The sequence below is a fragment of the Heptranchias perlo genome, unplaced genomic scaffold (genome assembly GCF_035084215.1).
Source record: "Heptranchias perlo isolate sHepPer1 unplaced genomic scaffold, sHepPer1.hap1 HAP1_SCAFFOLD_56, whole genome shotgun sequence".
Classification (NCBI taxonomy): Eukaryota; Metazoa; Chordata; class Chondrichthyes; order Hexanchiformes; family Hexanchidae; genus Heptranchias; species Heptranchias perlo.
Window position 1 is genome coordinate 783,134 of NW_027139581.1, and position 17,802 is coordinate 800,935.

At 46.1% G+C, this 17,802-nt stretch overlaps 1 non-coding gene and 1 pseudogene across 1 annotated transcript; one reads left to right on the top strand and one right to left on the bottom strand.

Annotated features, from left to right (window-relative positions):
* Nucleotides 1–17,802, top strand: part of LOC137315730 (zinc finger protein 585A-like) — a 92,106-nt pseudogene that overhangs the window by 25,038 nt on the left and 49,266 nt on the right.
* Nucleotides 928–999, bottom strand: trnat-cgu (transfer RNA threonine (anticodon CGU)). The gene has a single exon. It is a non-coding gene; the product is annotated as a tRNA-Thr (tRNA).

The following is a 17,802-nucleotide window of genomic DNA, read 5'->3' on the forward strand; positions in this document are numbered from 1 at the left end:
TCTATGTTTCAATGTGTGTCTCACGTTCAGTCTTTGTGTGTGTCTCTCTCTGTCTCTGTCTCTCTGTCGCTCTCTCTCTGTCTCCGTCTCTCTCTGTCTGTCTGTCTGTCTGTCTCTCTCTCTCTGTCTGTCTGTTTTTCTCTCCCCCTCCCTCTCTCTAATACCCGCAGATCTGAGAATCACAGGGTCAAAGAAGGAAACAGATCGGAACACATTTGTGCTCTGCAACAGACGGCCCCCAAGAATTCAGTCCCCAAACAGTCTCCGCTCAATAATATTCTGAAAATGACAATCACATCTTTCATTCTTTTTCTGTTCAATTTCTCTCTGTCGTTTTTGAAGAAGAAGCGAGGCAAAGAAGTAAAATTTGTAGTTGGCGTCTTAAAAATGCTTCCTCCCCGTCGGGGAGCTAAATGCCTGGCCGAGGGGGGATATCTCACCACGATGGAGAATATCCAATTGGAAATGATTTTTCCGAAGCCTTTTAATCGCCCCACGTCCCCGTGTCTCGCCATCTCAAGAAGGAGGTCAAACTCGCCGGAAAAACTTTGACCATTTAACGATTCTACCGGAGCCGTTTTTCTGGGAGTCGGTTTTGAAACAGGGCTCAGGCTCAATGTGTTCCAATCTGTTTCCTTCTTTGACCCTGTGATTCTCAAATCTGCGGGTATTGGACAGATGGAGGGAGAGAGACTGACACAGACTCAGACAGACCGAGAGAGTCTCTTCCTGTCCCAGTGTTTCTCTCTCTTTCTGAGTGTCTCTCTTTATCACTCTTTTCCTCGCACCCCACATCACTTTATTCTGAATGTTAATTAACAGAGAGATGGAAATGTGAACGGTGAATCTTCTTTCAACAGTGGCCCGTGGAAAGTGAAACAAACTGTCATCAATTCGGTCATTTCATTAAAATTTGAAACCTGAAGCAGGTGCGGACGGGGATCGAACCCGCGCTCTTCGGTTTACGAGACCGACGCCTTTCCACTTGGCCACCGCACCCCATGAGCAAAACGCGAATGATAATGTTCTTCAGCGGGTGAAGTCAGATCAACAGGTTTCTGCAACTGATTGCGACAATCGACTGATTGAGGAACAATGGATTTCGACTGTTCCGCCTGAACGAATAATTTCATGACAGTTTATTTAACGGGCTATTGTGGAAAGATTCACAGAGAGATAGAAAGAGACAGACAGAAAGAGAGAGAGAGAGAGAGATAGAGGGAGAGAGATGGACAGATGGAGAGATAGACACAGATGGAGACAAGGGGGCGGAGGTGGGGTGGAGAGAGAGACCTTAATAGAGTTTAAAATCGCTGGAATATCAGTGAAATTAAATTGTCCAAAGTGGGATGATCCGAGTTAATCTTTCAATGTATTTTCCACATCAAATATTGCAGATAAATTGCAAGTGAAAGTTTTTCGGACGGAGGGAGGTGTACAGTGGTGTTTCCCTTTCGGTCGGTATTGGGACCATTGCTTTTTTGATATATATTAATGACTTGGACTTGGGTGTACAGGGCAAAGTGTTAAAAATTGCAGATGACACAAAACTTGGAAGTGTGGTGAACAGTGAGGAGGATAGTGATAGACTGCAACAAATATATATTCTTCAGGCACAAAAACCCAACAGGAAAAGTGGTCCAACCGTGGCGAACAAGATAAATATAAGTTCGTATTAAATCAAAGGAAGAGGCAAATAAAGTTGCCAGAAAAAGCAGTAAACCTGAGGATTGGGAGCATTTGAGAATTCAGCAAAGGAGGACCAAGAAATTGATAAAGAGGGAAAATAGAAAATGAGAGTAAAGTAGCAAGAAACAGAACGGACTCTAAAAGCTTCTACAGGGATGGAAAAAGCTAAAGACGAACGGTCGTGCTGGAAGGACCAGGATGACCGAGTGGTTCAGGCTTTGGATTTAAGATCCAGTGGATTTATCCCCGCGTGTTTCCGAACCCCACTCCTCGCAGCTGTTACTTCGGTTACATTTTGATCCTGCTCATTGTCACTCTTCTTCATTTGCATGATAGAAATGTTACCGCACGGAAGGATCGTTGCAATTTTAAGTGAACAGCATTTAACTGAAACCAAGTCGTCGTGACCGAGTGGTTTCGGCGATCGACTGAAAATCCACTCGGGTCTCCCCCCGCAGGTTTGAATCCTGCCGACTGCAGTTCAGAGCTTTCTTTCTCAAAGCTTCCAACCTGTCCGTGTGGGTGCGTGTGTCAATTCTTCAACGCTTTTCAAAGTCTCTTTCTCCACTCCCGACATCATTTCATTCTGGACCTTGACTGACGAAGAGATGAAAGAAATGACACTCCGGCACATTACACACAAATTCAAAACGCAGGATGACCGAGTGGTTAAGAGTTTAAACGGAAAATTCAATGGGTTTTACCAGCGTGGGTTCAAACCCCACTCCTGATAGTTGTTATTACGGTCTCATTTTCACTCTTTTCCCATTTCCATCACACCGTCAGAGAAAGGCTACAGCACGAAAGGAGGCCATTCGGCAAATCGAATCTGTGCCTCGCCTGTGCAAGATCATTCCAGCTCGTCCCTTTTCTTGGAGCCCTGCATTTTTTTCTTATCAAGTATTTATCCAATTCCCCTTTGAAACCATGATTGAATCTGCCTCCACCACCCCCTCAATCAGTGCATTCCAGATCACAACCACTCGCTGTGTTAAAAAGCTGTTCCTCACGTCACCTTTGGTTCTTTTGCCAATCACCTTAAAGCTATGTCCTCTAGTTCTTGACCCTTCCACATTGGGAACAGTTTCTCTCGATCTACTCTGTCTGGACCCTTCATGATTTTGAACACATCGATCAAATCTACTCGCAACCGTCTCTGTTCCAAGAATCACAACCCCAGTTTCTCCAGTCTATCCACGTAACTAAAGTCCCTCATCATTGGAATCGTTCTAGTAAATCTCTTCTGCACCCTCTCGAAGACCTTCACATCTTTCCTAAAGTGCGGTGCCCAGAACTGGACAAAATATTCCAGTTGTGGTCAAACCAGTGTTTTATAAAGGTTCATCATGACTTCCATACTTTCGTACTTGTGGCTCTATTTATAAAGCCTAGGACCCCGTTGCTTTTTCAAACAGTTTCTCAACATACCCTGCCACCTTCAACGATTTGTGCACATAAACCCCCAGATCTCTCTGTTTCTTTATCCCTTTTAGCGTTGTGCCCTCCAGTTTACATTGCGTCTTCTCATTCTTCCCACCAAAATGTATCAATTCGCATTTTTCTGCTTTAAATTTCATCTGCCACGTGCCCGCCCAAGCCACCAGCCTGTCTATATCCTCTTGACGTCTATCAGTGTCCTCCTCACTGCATACGACCCTTCCAAGCTTTGGAAATTTTGGAATTGTGCCCTGAACACCCAAGTCCAAGTCATTAATATATATCAAGAAAAGCAGTGATCCCAGCTCTGACCCTGGGGAACACCACTGTACACCTTCCTCCAGTCCGAAAAACAACCGTTTACCACTTCTCTCTGTTTCTGTTCCCCAGTCATTTCTGTATCCATGTTGCTACAGTCCCCTTTATTCCATGGGCCGCAGTCTTGATGATAAGCCTACCAGGCGCAACTTTATCAAACGCCTATCGGAAGTCCATGCACACCACATCAACCACATTGTTGTCGGAAGAGATATTTCTGTGCAGACTTCGTTTCAGCAAGGAGGCAATCGGCCGCCTCTGTGAGATATCACAAGAGGAGCTTCAGCCACCTTCTATTTCCTGCAGGGCCTCGTCAGTGGCATGTGGGTCATTTCAGTCAGGCCCCGGTAACATGTGCAACATCACCCAGAGCCCTGTGAGAGTCTGAATTCATCAGATCACAGATACACCATCACCCAGAGCCCTGTGAGAGCCTGAATTCATCAGGTCACAGATACTCCATCACCCAGAGCCCTGTGAGAGTCAGAATTCATCGGCCCACAGATACACCATCACCCAGAGCCCTGTGAGAGTCTGAATTCATCAGATCACAGAGACACCATCACCCAGAGCACTGCGAGAGTGAATTCATGAGGTCACAGGCGCGGTATTCCGCAGGATTTCCCAGTTCATCAACCTTGACATGTCCCCAGATCGACAAAGGAATAGGTCTACCTTGTTCCACAGGATCGCTGGATTCCGCAAATGGAGAGGTCTACCGTGTTCCACAGGATCGCTGGATTCCCCAAAGGGAGAGGCCTACCGTGTTCCCCAGGATCGCTGGATTCCCCAAAGGGAGAGGCCTACCGTGTTCCACAGGATCGCTGGATTCCCCAAAGGGAGCGGTCTACCGTGTTCCACAGGATCGCTGGATTCCCCAAAGGGAGTGGTCTACCGTGTTCCACAGGATCGCTGGATTCCCCAAAGGAAGAGATCTACCGTGTTCCACAGGATCACTGGATTCCCCAGAGTGCAGGGTGCTGTCGATGGAACCCATGTGATATGGAAGGCACCCAATGAGGCACCTGTCACTAACATCACCAGGAAGGGGTTTAATTGGTTAAATGTGAGAATCCTTTGCGATGCCGACCTGTGGATCATGAGTGTAAATACAGATCACAAGGGAAGTGCCCATGATGCCTTCGTCCTTCGCCACTCAGACTTGCAATGATACCTTCACCGGAGAGCAGCAAGGATCTGGATGGATATCAGGTGACAAGGGATACCCGCTGAAGCCGTGGCTGATGACACCCTACCGCAGGACCAATAGTACAGCTCAGGAGAGGAACAACCGTGCCCACGTGTGCTCGCGCCAAGTCATGGAGAGGAGAATCGGGGCGCTGAAATCACGCTTTCAATACTTGGACAGGTCGGGGGATCTTTGCCGTACTCACCTGTCAAGGTGTCCAGGGTTGTGGTTGTCTGATGCGCATTGCACAACTTTACCCTGCGGGAAGGACTGACCTTTGATCAGGAAGACGAGATGCCGCTGGGAATGGACGAGATGCAGGATGACAACCCGGATGTTGCTGGGGCCTTGTTTGGTGCCCACACTCCCACCCCCGAGGAAACCGTCGCTGCAGGGGACAGGACAGCGAGAGAGCACCCAGTGGCTGATGCTTTCAGACATCGATGAAAGTGAAGAATTGTCTCTCCGCCCCCTCCCAGGAAAGCAGATAACAGGACAAGCAAGATTGAAAGTGAAACAGTGAGCTGAAATTGCAGCATCAAAAAATTAGTGCAAAACTTTACATTAACATTTTGAAGTCGTTAGTTATTGCAAAACTTTATTGTGAACATTGAGGTGTGTAGTGCAAAACTTTAAACAAAAATTACGTTTACTTATTAATTTTTTGATTGAAAGCATTTGTGATGTTAACATGGTTTATATTCAGAAAATCTTCGAACAATTACAAATGACTTCTGACTAAGATTGAAGGGCAGCAGCAGCAGCAACAAAAATTATCACACAAACAATCAGGAGCGATTCATTACATAATAAAATATCAACAAGCGAATAAAAACAAACAACCAAAACATCAACCGAACAAACAGCAATAAGATTTACAGACGCCCCCTTGCGGCATGCTCGAGGGTCGCTGTGACACTCGGAACAAGAGAAGGTGAACTCTGTGCGAAAGGAGCATCCTATTTCCTCGTGGCCCCCATCCCTCCCTGTGATCGAGCCCCTCTTTAGCCAAGGGCACGAAATCTGTGTCTTACAAAATGGCTGTAATCAGGGAGTTCGGAGCTGGAGTGCTGCTGTTCCATGGGGACATGAATAAAAGTAGCGTAAGGTGCAGGAATAGCTCCTGGCTCTTGGGCCTGTACTCTGTCTGCGGCAGGAAGTGGCACGGGGAGTGTCACGGGCTTCAGGTGCAGCACAGCCGTGCTCGCATTCAACTCCATGAAATGTACGAGAACCTGGTGAATATTTGTCAGGTGGGCAATGTTCTGTCCAGTATGGGCCAACTGGGCAATGATCTCTCCAGTATGGGCCAGCTGGGCAATGTTCTGTCCAGTATGGGCCAGCTGGGCAATGTTCTGTCCAGTATGGACCAGCTGGGCAATGTTCTGTCCAGTATGGGCCAGCTGGGCAATGTTCTGTCCAGTATGGGCCAGCTGGGCAATGTTCTGTCCAGCATCCTTGATCTCCTGTCTCATGGAGACGAAACAGTCACGGTACTTGTCGCTCTCATCAGCCGTCAATCGTCTCACTTTTTGACCGTTGATGTCCTCTCCCAATTCATCATCAACATGGTGTGGGGGAGGGGACGAGGGGGGAGGGGGATGACGTCTACTTCGCCTCACGGGGGACTGGGGCGCATCTACCCCAACTCGCATCGGTTCCTCACACCCGGACAGGTCGGACTCAGCTGGCGGCTGCCTGTGAGAGGGGGATTATTTGTGTCTCGCACAGAGCCAGAGGGGCCGGGAGTTGGAGAGGCGGTGAGGTGAGGTTCCTCAAGGTCAAGCACTCCCCCCACATCAACATCCTGAGGGTGGCAGGTGGAGTCAGGAGCTGAAACACCATCACCCTCTGCAGCACAAACAACATCACCCTCTGCAGCACAAACACCATCACCCTCTGCAGCCCAAACACCATCACCCTCTGCAGCACAAACACCATCACTCTCTGAAGCACAAACACCATCACCCTCTGCAGCCCAAACACCATCACCCTCTGCAGCACAAACACCATCACCATCTGCAGCCCAAACACCATCAATCTCTGCAGCACAAACACCATCACCCTCTGCAGCACAAACACCATCACCCTCTTCAGCACAAACACCATCACTCTCTGCAGCCCAAACACCATCACTCTCTGCAGCTCAAACACCATCACTCTCTGCAGCCCAAACACCATCACCGTCTGCAGCCCAAACACCATCACTCTCTGCAGCGCAAACACCATCACTCTCTGCAGCACAAACACCATCACTCTCTGCAGCACAAACACCATCACTCTCTGCAGCCCAAACACCATCACTCTCTGCAGCGCAAACACCATCACTCTCTGCAGCACAAACACCATCACTCTCTGCAGCGCAAACACCATCACTCTCTGCAGCACAAACACCATCACCCTCTGCAGCCCAAACACCATCACTCTCTGCCGCCGCCGACTCACCACCTTCTGCAGCCCGAGTGTCCTCAGGCGGCTGTGAACCTGTGGGAAGGAAGAACAAAATGTTCCACTGGTGAAGCATGTTCATCGGTCACATCACAGACGCCCACACGCTGCACGAGCATGGTCAGACTCGAATCTCCTTTTCCCATCCTTCAGACAACACGCAGGTTTTAAACATGCAGCTGGCCAATAGAGGAATGTGAAACTCACCTTTCCTCGCTCCAGTGTCTGATCGGTCACCAGGCACGAAACTGGAAGTGTTGCCCTGCAGCTGAGTGGCCCTTTCTTCATGCTCGGTCATCTCCCTCATAAAGGCTGAACTGCCGCCGGTCTTCGACCTCTCACGGTTGTTAAAAGCCAGAAACAACCTGTGTTTGTGCATTACGAAAACTCAGCACATTTAAATCTGAAATTTTGAATTTCAAAAACTCTCTATATATCCTAGCCGACTGCATTAAATCATTGATTTTTTGCGGCCCTGTTCCGCTCTCCGTGACACGGTGCTGTTCGTGCTCAGAACCTGTGCCACCTCCTTCCACACCAACACGCTAACTTTCTGTGCCGCCCGAGACTTCCGTTCCCCAGAAGCCGCCGAAGCCTCACCTCAACCTCATTGAGGAGTGTGTAGAGGTCTTCATCACAACATTTGTTTCACCTCTTCTCATTCATCTTTTGCTGTTCCATCATTTTTCCAAGTGTAAACACAGTTCAAATGCATTTTCAAAAACAGTTCATTTTACTTTACACTCCTTTTTAAAGATTGTTTATTTAAGTTTCCACTGCTTTTTAAAAATGCATTTAAATTCGGCTTTTTATAAAAAGTTTATTTTGAATTTACAATTACATGAAGAACACAAACTTTCAATGAGAAGTCTGCTCACCTCTTTGAGCAATGAAGGCTGGAGCTGTGGGCGTGTCTTCACTTCCTGACAGATTTTGTGGGCGTGTCTTCTCCTCTCACAGACATTTCCAGCCGCGGCAACCAACGCTGCTCAGAGGCTCGGGGGACAGAGCAGGATTGGATTCATGGTCCAATTCAAACATTTCGACGCCGAAGAGCCCGCCGGAAGGAATTTCGTTAATTTAAATCGAAGGAGCGGCGGTGAACTTTGATTCGACGCTCCGAACAATTTCTGGCAAGATCTGCCTCATGCTTCCTCACTGACCATTGTATTATCAGACTCCATGTACACTTACTGACCAGTGTATTATCAGTCCACGTGTACACTTACTGACCATTGTATTATCAGCCGCCGCGTATACTTATTGACCATTGTATTATCAGCCCCCATGTGTACTTACTGACAATTGTATTATCAGCCCCCATGTATACTTAAAAGACCATTGTATTATCAACCCCCATGTATACTTACTGACCATTGTATGATCAGCCCCCATGTGTACTTACTGACAATTGTATTATCAGCCCCCATGTATACTTAAAAGACCATTGTATTATCAGTCCACGTGTACACTTACTGACCATTGTATTATCAGCCGCCGCGTATACTTATTGAGCATTTTATTATCAGCCCCCATGTGTACTTACTGACAATTGTATGATCAGCCGCCATATATACTTACTGAGCATTTTATTATCATCCGCCATGTTTTCGTACGGACCATTCTATCATCACTCCCATGTATCCTTACTCACCATTATATTATCACTCCCATGTGCACTTAAAGACTATTGTATTATCAGCCCCAATGTATACGTACTGGCCATTGTATTGTCAGCCCCCGTGTACACTTACTGACCATTCTATTTTCAGCCGCCGTGTATACCTACTGGCCATTGTATTGTCAGCACCCTTGTATACTTATTGACCATTGCATTAATACTCCCCGTGGATAATTACTGACCATTGTATTATCGGCCCCCATGTCTACACACTGACCACGATTATCGGCCCCCATGTATCCTCAGTAACCATTGTATTATCAGGCCCCATGCATCCTTACTGACCATTGAATTATCAGGCCCCATGCATCCTTACTGACCATTTAATTATAAGGCCCCATGAATCCTTAGTAACCATTATATTTTCAGGCCACATGCATCCTTTGTAACCATTATATTATCAGCCCCCATGTATCCTTGGTAAATATTGTATTATCAGGCCCCATGTATACTTGCTGACCATTATATTATCAGCTCCCATGTATCCATACTGACCATTGTATTATCGGCCCACATGCATCCTTACTGACCATTGTATTATCAATCCCCATCTTTACTTACGGACCATTGTAGTTTCAGCCCTCATGTATCCTTCGTAACCATTGTATTATCAGCCCCCATGTGTCCTGACTAACCATTGTAATATCAGACCCCATGTATAGTCACTGAGCATTTTATTATCAGCCCCCATGTATCCTTACTGACCATTATATTATCAGTCTCCATGTATCCTGACTGACCATTGTAATATCAGCCCCCATGTATACTTACTGACCATTGTGTTGTCAGGCCCCATGCATCCTTAGTAACTACCGTATTATCAGACCCCATGCATCCTTAGAAACCATTGTATTATCAGCCCCTATGTGTCCTTACTGACCATTGTAATATCAGACCCCATGTATACTTACTGACCATTATATTATCAGCCGCCATGTATCCTTACTGACCATTGTAATATCAACCCCCATGTATCCTTACTGACCATTATATGATCAGTCCCCATGTATACTTACTGACCATTATGTTATCAGCACCCATCTTTACTTACTGACCATTGTATTATCGGCCCCCGTGTATACTAACTGGCCATTGTATTTTCAGCCCCCATGTATTATCAGCCCCCATGTATACTTGCTGACCACTGTATTATCGGCCCCCATGTATACTTACTGACCACTGTATTATCAATCCCATGTATCCTGACTGACGATTGTATTATGAACCGTCATGTATTCTTACTGACCATTCCATTATCACTCGCATGTATTCGTACTGTCAATTGTAATATCTGTGTCTAATTATCTTTACTGACCATTGTATTACCACCACCATGTGTTCTTACGGAGCACTCCATTATCAGCCCCCATGTCTCCTTACTGACCATTGCATTATTTGCCTAAAATATCCTAAATGAGCAAGTAAATGTCAGATCCCATGTATTCTAACCGACTATTGAATTAAGGGCCCAATGTTTCCTTAATGAATAGTGTATTATCACCCCCGTGTATTTTTATGGATCATTGTGTTATCACCCCCGTGTATTTTTACTGATCATTGTATTATTACCACCGATGTATCCTTATTGCCATTGCATTATCACACCCCATGTATAATTACTGACCATTGTATTATCAATCCCATCTCTCCTTGCTGACCATTACATTATCAGCCCCCAAGCATCCTTACTGCCCATTGTATTATAACCCCCATGTATCATAATGGACCATTGCATCATCTGCATCCAAGTATCCTTATCGACCATTGCATTATCACATCTCAAGTATCCGTACTCACCATTGTATTATCACCCTTACACATTATTAGTGACCATTATATTATCTGCCCCATTTACAGTTACTGACCATGGCAGTATCACACCCCACGCATCCTTACTGACCATTGTCGCATAAACCCCAGGTATTCTTCCTGACTACTGTATTATCATTCCGCTGTGTTCTTACTGACCGTTACATTATCACACAAATGTGTTCTTTCTGACCATTGCATTAGCAAACCCCGTGTTTCCTCACTGATCATTGCATTATCTGCATTCAAGAATCCTTGAGGAACATTCAGTTGTCACCCACATGTATCCGTACAGGACATTGTATAATCACACCAAATGTGTTCTTACTGACCATTATATTATCAGTCCCCATGTATCTTTAATGACCATTGTATTATCAGTCCCCATGTATCCTTACTGACCATTGTATTATCAGTCCCCATGTATCCTTACTGACCATTATATTATCAGTCCCAATATATCCTGACTGACCATTACTTGATCTGCTTCAATCTATCCTTGTTGTCTTTTGCACTTTTGTTTACTCCACCCCAGAAAACGTATTTGAAACATTCTGAAATTGCCGGCTGAATTCATATCACAGAAATAATCTGAACTCTGTCAGTGAAGCTGCTCTCTCTTCACATCAGTACTGTCAGACTGCGGGATTCATATTTTCTTTTTTACGTCATTTTCTTTTAGTAATATTCAGAACTTTCGGTAGCTTCACGTCACATCAGTAAAATGCTTGTTTATCTATAATTGTCAATATGGAGTGATGGTGTTGAGGGATTAAGCCGACCTGTTTGTTTACTGACCTTAATTAATGTCAATGTGTCGTTTAATTGTCTCACTGGAGAGTTCCCTCAGGCCATAAATAGGGACTGTTTCCAAGGCGTCACAGCAAAGTGTTTGATGCAGCTTTGCCTCCAGTACAAACGGTGATCATTGGATCTCACAGATAGTGATATCATGTTCTGGTATGTTCCAACTGAGCTTCGGATTCTGTGGGCACTTCATGATGTACAAAAGATTTACTATCCGCTCCTCGCTGCTGTTGGTGTTCCTGGTAAGTCATTATTTCAGCAATTAATTCTGTAAATCATGTTTAACTGTATTTACTGTTCTTGTCCTTTAGACCCGGTTATTAATTGTATTCAGTGTAATCCTTTTGTTCAGTGTCTGGAAATGCACCTTGTTTCCTTCATGCAACATGTGAACAGTTCCCGATTCATTGGTCCCAGTCCAATGAACAGTCTGTTCTTTTTATGACTTTCTTCAACTGATGGTCATTTTTTAGGATTTGCCTGTTATTTGAGTCTCGTACACAAGGAATGTTGGTGGACGATTCTCTTTATTGAACAGTTTGCCGTCTGCTCTCTGCACTGAACCCTAGTATCGGATCAGAAATATGTGTTCATAGAGTAAGACAGCTGCCTGGAGCTGAATCATTATTGGATATTGTCCAATATTTCAGAGTGTATTGGTGACCTATCTGTCAGCGCTGGTTTCCACAGATCAGTGTCATTAACTATAACCAGCAGACCTTAAAACTCCTGTTACCTGTGAACAAGTAACTTGAATTGTCTTTCCCAAGGGTTTCTATCTGTTTCAGCATTGTTTTTTCCAAGTTGTTTTCTGTTGAGGTTCTGATCAGTTGTTTTGAGAACCGAAAGCCAGTTCGAAGCTTTTCGAAGCTTCTGCTCATCGTTACTTTCATTCAGATCAGTTGTTGTTGAAAACCGAAGCTTCTCAAAGTTTCTGCACATTGCTGCCTTTGCAGTTTAAACTTACAATGTCCAAATGTAATGTCCAAAGGGGGAAAGTTAACCCTTTCATTCACGGTTCTCTCTCGTCTCCTCTTCAAATCTGCCGTCATCACCCCATCCTCAAAAAAAAATCCATGACCCCTCGGTCCTTGTAAATTACGGCCCCCATCTCCAACCTCCCTTTCCTCTCCTTGAACGTGTTGTCGTTTCCAAAATCTGTGCCCATCTTTCCTGCAAATGCATAAGCGACCTCTCCAATCAGGTTTCCACCGCTGACACAGCACTGAAACGGCCCGAATCAAAGTCACAAAAGACATCCCATGTGATTGACCGTGGAAATCTATCCCTCCTCTTCCTTCTCGACCTGTCTGCAGCCTTTGACACGGGTGTCCACACCATCCTCCTCCAACGCCTCTCGTCCGATTTCCAACTGGGTGAGACTGCCCTCGCCTGGTTCCATTCCTTTCGATCCAGGCTTGGCCAGAGAATCTCCTGCAATGATTCATCTTCCCGCCCACACACCGTTATCTCTGGTGTCCCACAAGGAACAATCCTTGACCTCCTCCTATTTCACATATTCAAGCTTCCCCTCGGTGACATCATCCGAAAACACAATATCAGATTCCACATGTAACTGACACCCAGCTGTATCTCACCACCGCCTCTCTCGACCCCTTCACTGCCTCTGATTTCTCACACTGCTTGTCCGACATCCAGTCCTGGATAAGCAAAAATTTCGTCCATTTAAACATTAGAAAAACTGAAGCCATTGTCTTCGGCCCCAATCACAAATTCCGTTCCCTCGCTCCTGATTCCTTCCCCCTCCCTGGCCACAGTCTGAGGCTGAACCGGACCAGTAGGCGTTCTGTTTGACCCTGAGCTGAGCTTCTGACCCCATATCCTCTCCATCACCAAGACCGCCTACTTCCACCTCCCGAACATCGCCTGTCTCTGCCCCAGCCTCAGCCCATCTTCTGCTGAATTCCTGATCCGTGGTTTTGTTATCTCCAAACTCGACTATTCCAATGCTCTTCTGGCCGCCATCCCACCCACCACCCTCCATAACCTTGAGCTCATCCAAAACTCTGCTGCCCGTTTACTAACTGACATTAAATCCCATTCACCCATCACCCCTGTGCTTCCTGACCGACATTGGCTCCCGGTCGAGCAACGTCTCAATTTAAAAATTCTTATCCTCGTGTTACATCGCAATTACAGCTCACAAACAGGCCATTCGGCCCAACTGGTCTATGCCGGTGTTTATGCTCCACGCGAGCCTCCTCCCATTCGACTTCATCTCACCCTATCAGCATATCCTTCAATTTCTTTCTCCCTCATGTACTTCCCCTAAAATGCATCGATTCTATTCGCTTCAACTATTCCTTGTGGGAGCGAGTTCTGCATTCAAAACACTCTCTGGGTAAATAAGTTTCTCCTGAATTGCTTATTGGATTGATTGGTGACTATATTATATTTATGACCCCCAGTGTTGACCGCCATCCACCTCCGCCCCCCGCGACAAATGGAAACATTTTCTCTCCGTCCACCTCACCAAGCCCTCAAAAATTTTACAGATCTCTACAATGTCCCCCCTCAGCCTTCCCTTTTTTCGAGAAAAGAGCCCCAGCCTGTTCAACCTTTCCTGATAACTGTGTCCTCCCAGTTCTGGTATCATCCTTGTAATTATTTTTTGCACTCTCTGCAGTGCATCTAAACCCTTCACATAATATGGAGACCAAAACTGCGCACAGTGCTCCAAGTGTTGACTAACCACTGGTCATAAATCACTGGTCAGGCCTCAGCTGTCCAATTGTGTCCAATTCTGGGCATCACGCTTTAGGAAGGAAGTCAAGGTCCTGGGGAGAGTGGAGAGGAGATTTACTGGAATGGTACAAGGGTTAAGGGACTTCAATTATGTGGAGAGTCTGGAGAAGCTGAGATTGTTCTCCGCGTGTTCAATTCCCAACAGGGCTACACCCCTCCCTGTCTCAGTAACTCTGCGTTCCTCCATCCCTGCCCCCTTGTATCATTGGTCTGGACATCTTTTGGGTCTATGCTGCTGGTGGGACAAGATGGAGATGGAGGAATCAGCGATGTTTGCTCATAGACATGATTCTGTGAGTACGATTATGTCAGGCTTGTGCTTAACTCGTCTTCAGGACAAATCTCCATCTTGAGAACTATCTCTCAGATATTATTGAAGAGAACTTTGAAATGCTGAACGGACTGAGATTGGTTTAGTCTTACCATCCCAAGGTCGCTGATGGCAGATCCATCTGAATTTATTGCAATCATTGAAACTTGCAGCGATGGTTTACAATTGGCTGCCTTGCTGGACAACATCAGAGGGCATCAAATGTCAATCACTCATTCGGGAATGGAGTTACATGTTGGTCGGTCTGGGTAAAGTGGGAGGCAGTTAGGTTTTAGAGACCGTTTCGCAGTTTTGCATGGCTATTTTTGTGATAGAATTACCAGATTTCTTCAATTAAATTTCACGATTTACGTTGGTGGGATTTGAAGTACAGACCCCAGGGTTAGTTCCCCAATACCAGGACAAATAGCCTGCAGAAACCGCTTGTTTCCCACCGCATTTATTCCGCATCACAAAGACCGCCGCTGTGACATCACCTGCCTCCACCCTAACATCAACATTTGAAAGCCTCATTCAAATCTTTATCACCTCCAGACTCGATTATAAAAATACTCCCCCGGCTGGACTCCCATCCTCCATCTTCTGTAAACTTCAATTCACCTAAAACAATGCTGCCTGTATCCCATCGTGCACCAACTCCGGCCCGCCCTTCAATCTCAACACTCTATTCCTGTGACTCCAGTCGCTTGTCCACCCTCCTCTCCCTTCACTCCACCAGTGATGGCCGTGACTCCAGTCTCTTGTCCATCCTCCTCTCCCTTCACTCCACCAGTGATGGCCGTGACTCCAGTCTCTTGTCCACCCTCCTCACCCTTCACTCCAACAGTGGTGGCCGTGACTCCAGTCTCTTGTCCATCCTCCTCTCCCTTCACTCCACCAGTGGTGACCGTGACTCCAGTCTCTTGTCCATCCTCCTCTCCCTTCACTCCACCAGTGATGGCCGTGACTCCAGTCTCTTGTCCATCCTCCTCTCCCTTCACTCCACCAGTGATGGCTGTGACTCCAGTCTCTTGTCCACCCTCCTCTCCCTACACTCCACCAGTGGTGGCCGTGACTCCAGTCTCTCGTCCATCATCCTCTCCGTTCACTCCACCAGTGGTGACCGTGACTCCAGTCTCTTGTCCACCCTCCTCTCCCTTCACTCCACCAGTGGTGGCCGTGAGTTGAGCCGCGGACGTCTCACGCTCTGAAATGTTCTCCTTGAACATTTCATCCTCTCCACCTCCCTCTCCCCCTTTAAGACCCTCCTTCACACCCAAGCTTTCCCTCACTGCTCCGAATCTCTCATTCTTTGGCTTGACGTCCATTTTCCTCACGCCTCTGTGAAGTTCCTTGGGATGTTTGTTGAAGCAGCTGTATGGTGCAAATTGCAGTGAAATGAATTATTGACTGAATCACACTTCACAACTAATCCATTGGCTGTGAAGCGTTTTGGGACATTCTGAGTTCGTGAAAGGCGTGAGATAAATACAAGACTTTCGTGTTTTCAGATGGTCATTTTAAAAATGGAACAATTTCCCCTCGGAGGGAATCACAGCCCAGTCCAAATATGTTCATCCATAGTCCAGACATGCGCAGTTCCCAGCATGGTCACAGGACTGTGATCAGGACTCGGAACCCTGGGTTATTTCCCTCCAAACCCAAGGTCATTGAGGCCATTGTCACGTCCAACTGCCGACCCAGCACAGGCCCTGGATTGGAGCTGGGACCTGCTGGTGGTTTTGGTTTCCTGCTAAACCAGGGCGGTGTTTTACAATAAACCCTCTCCGCAGCAGAAAGTTCTTTCACAGTGAAAGGAAATAGATTCTGTCCCTGGATTCAATAATAATTGAACATTTCACCCTGAATTCGACCAGGCTGCTGCTTTTACTCTCAGTCTGAAGTATAATTCCCTGTTTTTCTCTTCCTTACAGTGAACTTAGTGACGATTCTGATCCTGTCTCGAGGAAGATGCGGTCTCTCCAAATGTGTCACCCGTTACATGGTGTCCATGGCAGCGGCGGATCTACTGGTCGTTATCACTGATCTGATATTCAGGCAGATTCCTATTCTTTTTTGGACTGAATTTAAGTTCATGTGGAACTTTAAAGTGTGTAATATCCACGCCGTCCTGCTTTACGCAGCCACAGACTGTTCTGTCTGGTTCACAGTCACTTTCACCTTTGATCGATTTGTGGCCATTTGTTGCCAGAAGCTGAAAACAAAATATTGCACCAAGAAAACGGCGGCTGTGGTTCTGGGAACAGTGAGTGTGCTGTTCTGTGTGAAGAACACTTTCTGGTACTTTATGTATGGAGATCAATATTGGATGACCAATTCTCCCTGGTTTTGTGATGTATCATGGGATGTTCTTGATTCAGAGGTGTGGGCAGCAATTGAATTCCTTCATTATATTTTAACACCATTTGTTCCATTTGTTCTGATTCTGCTGCTCAATGCTTTAACCGTCAGACACATTTTAGTGTCGAGCAGAGTCCGCAGGAGACTCCGGGCCCACAGCAGTGGGGAGAGTCCGAGTGACCCAGAGATGGAGAAGAGAAGGAAATCCATCATTTTGCTGTTTGTTATATCGGGGAATTTTATCCTGTTATGGACGGTGTTTCTGTTGTATTTTGTATGGTACCGATTATATGGGTTAGAATTTATTCCTGTATATCTACCTGAATTTGTACAAGAACTGGGATTTATGCTCCAGCTCCTGAGTTGCTGCACCAACACGTGTATTTATGCCGTGTGCCAGACTAAATTCAGAGAGGAGTTGAAGAATGTGGTGAAATATCCCTTTACTGTAATTGTTAAATTCATTAAATAATGAGAAGACTTTCCATCATCACAAGGTGTTGGTCTGGTGTTCTGCCCAATCCCCTCATCTCTGTGATACAAACACAGTGAGGCCGGTTTTCATCTTTCACCGCCCTGATTTAGTGACTAACAGGGACGGCAGAGGTGGGGAAGTCCGCGGAGATCAGTCCTGCTTGATTCCTGCTGGTTTTTCGCCCCGTTCAGTCCTCTGGGGCGGGTGGATGAAGCTCCCGTCCGCCAGGTTCTTGTTTCATGTGTTTACACAAAGCGGGCGGGCGGGGCACACATGCAGCCCGTGGTGTGAGGACCAGAAAATCATATTTTAAGAATCATTTTACGTCTCCTTAGAATCAGAGGAACAGGAGTCGGCCATTGAAACCCTCGAGCGTGTTCCCCCATTCTATTAGATCAAGTTCGATCTGTATATTAACTCAATTTACCCGCCTTGGATTTGTAACACTTAATACCCGACCATAACAAAAATCGATCAATCTCAGTTAAGAAATTTTCAATTGATCCCCAGCC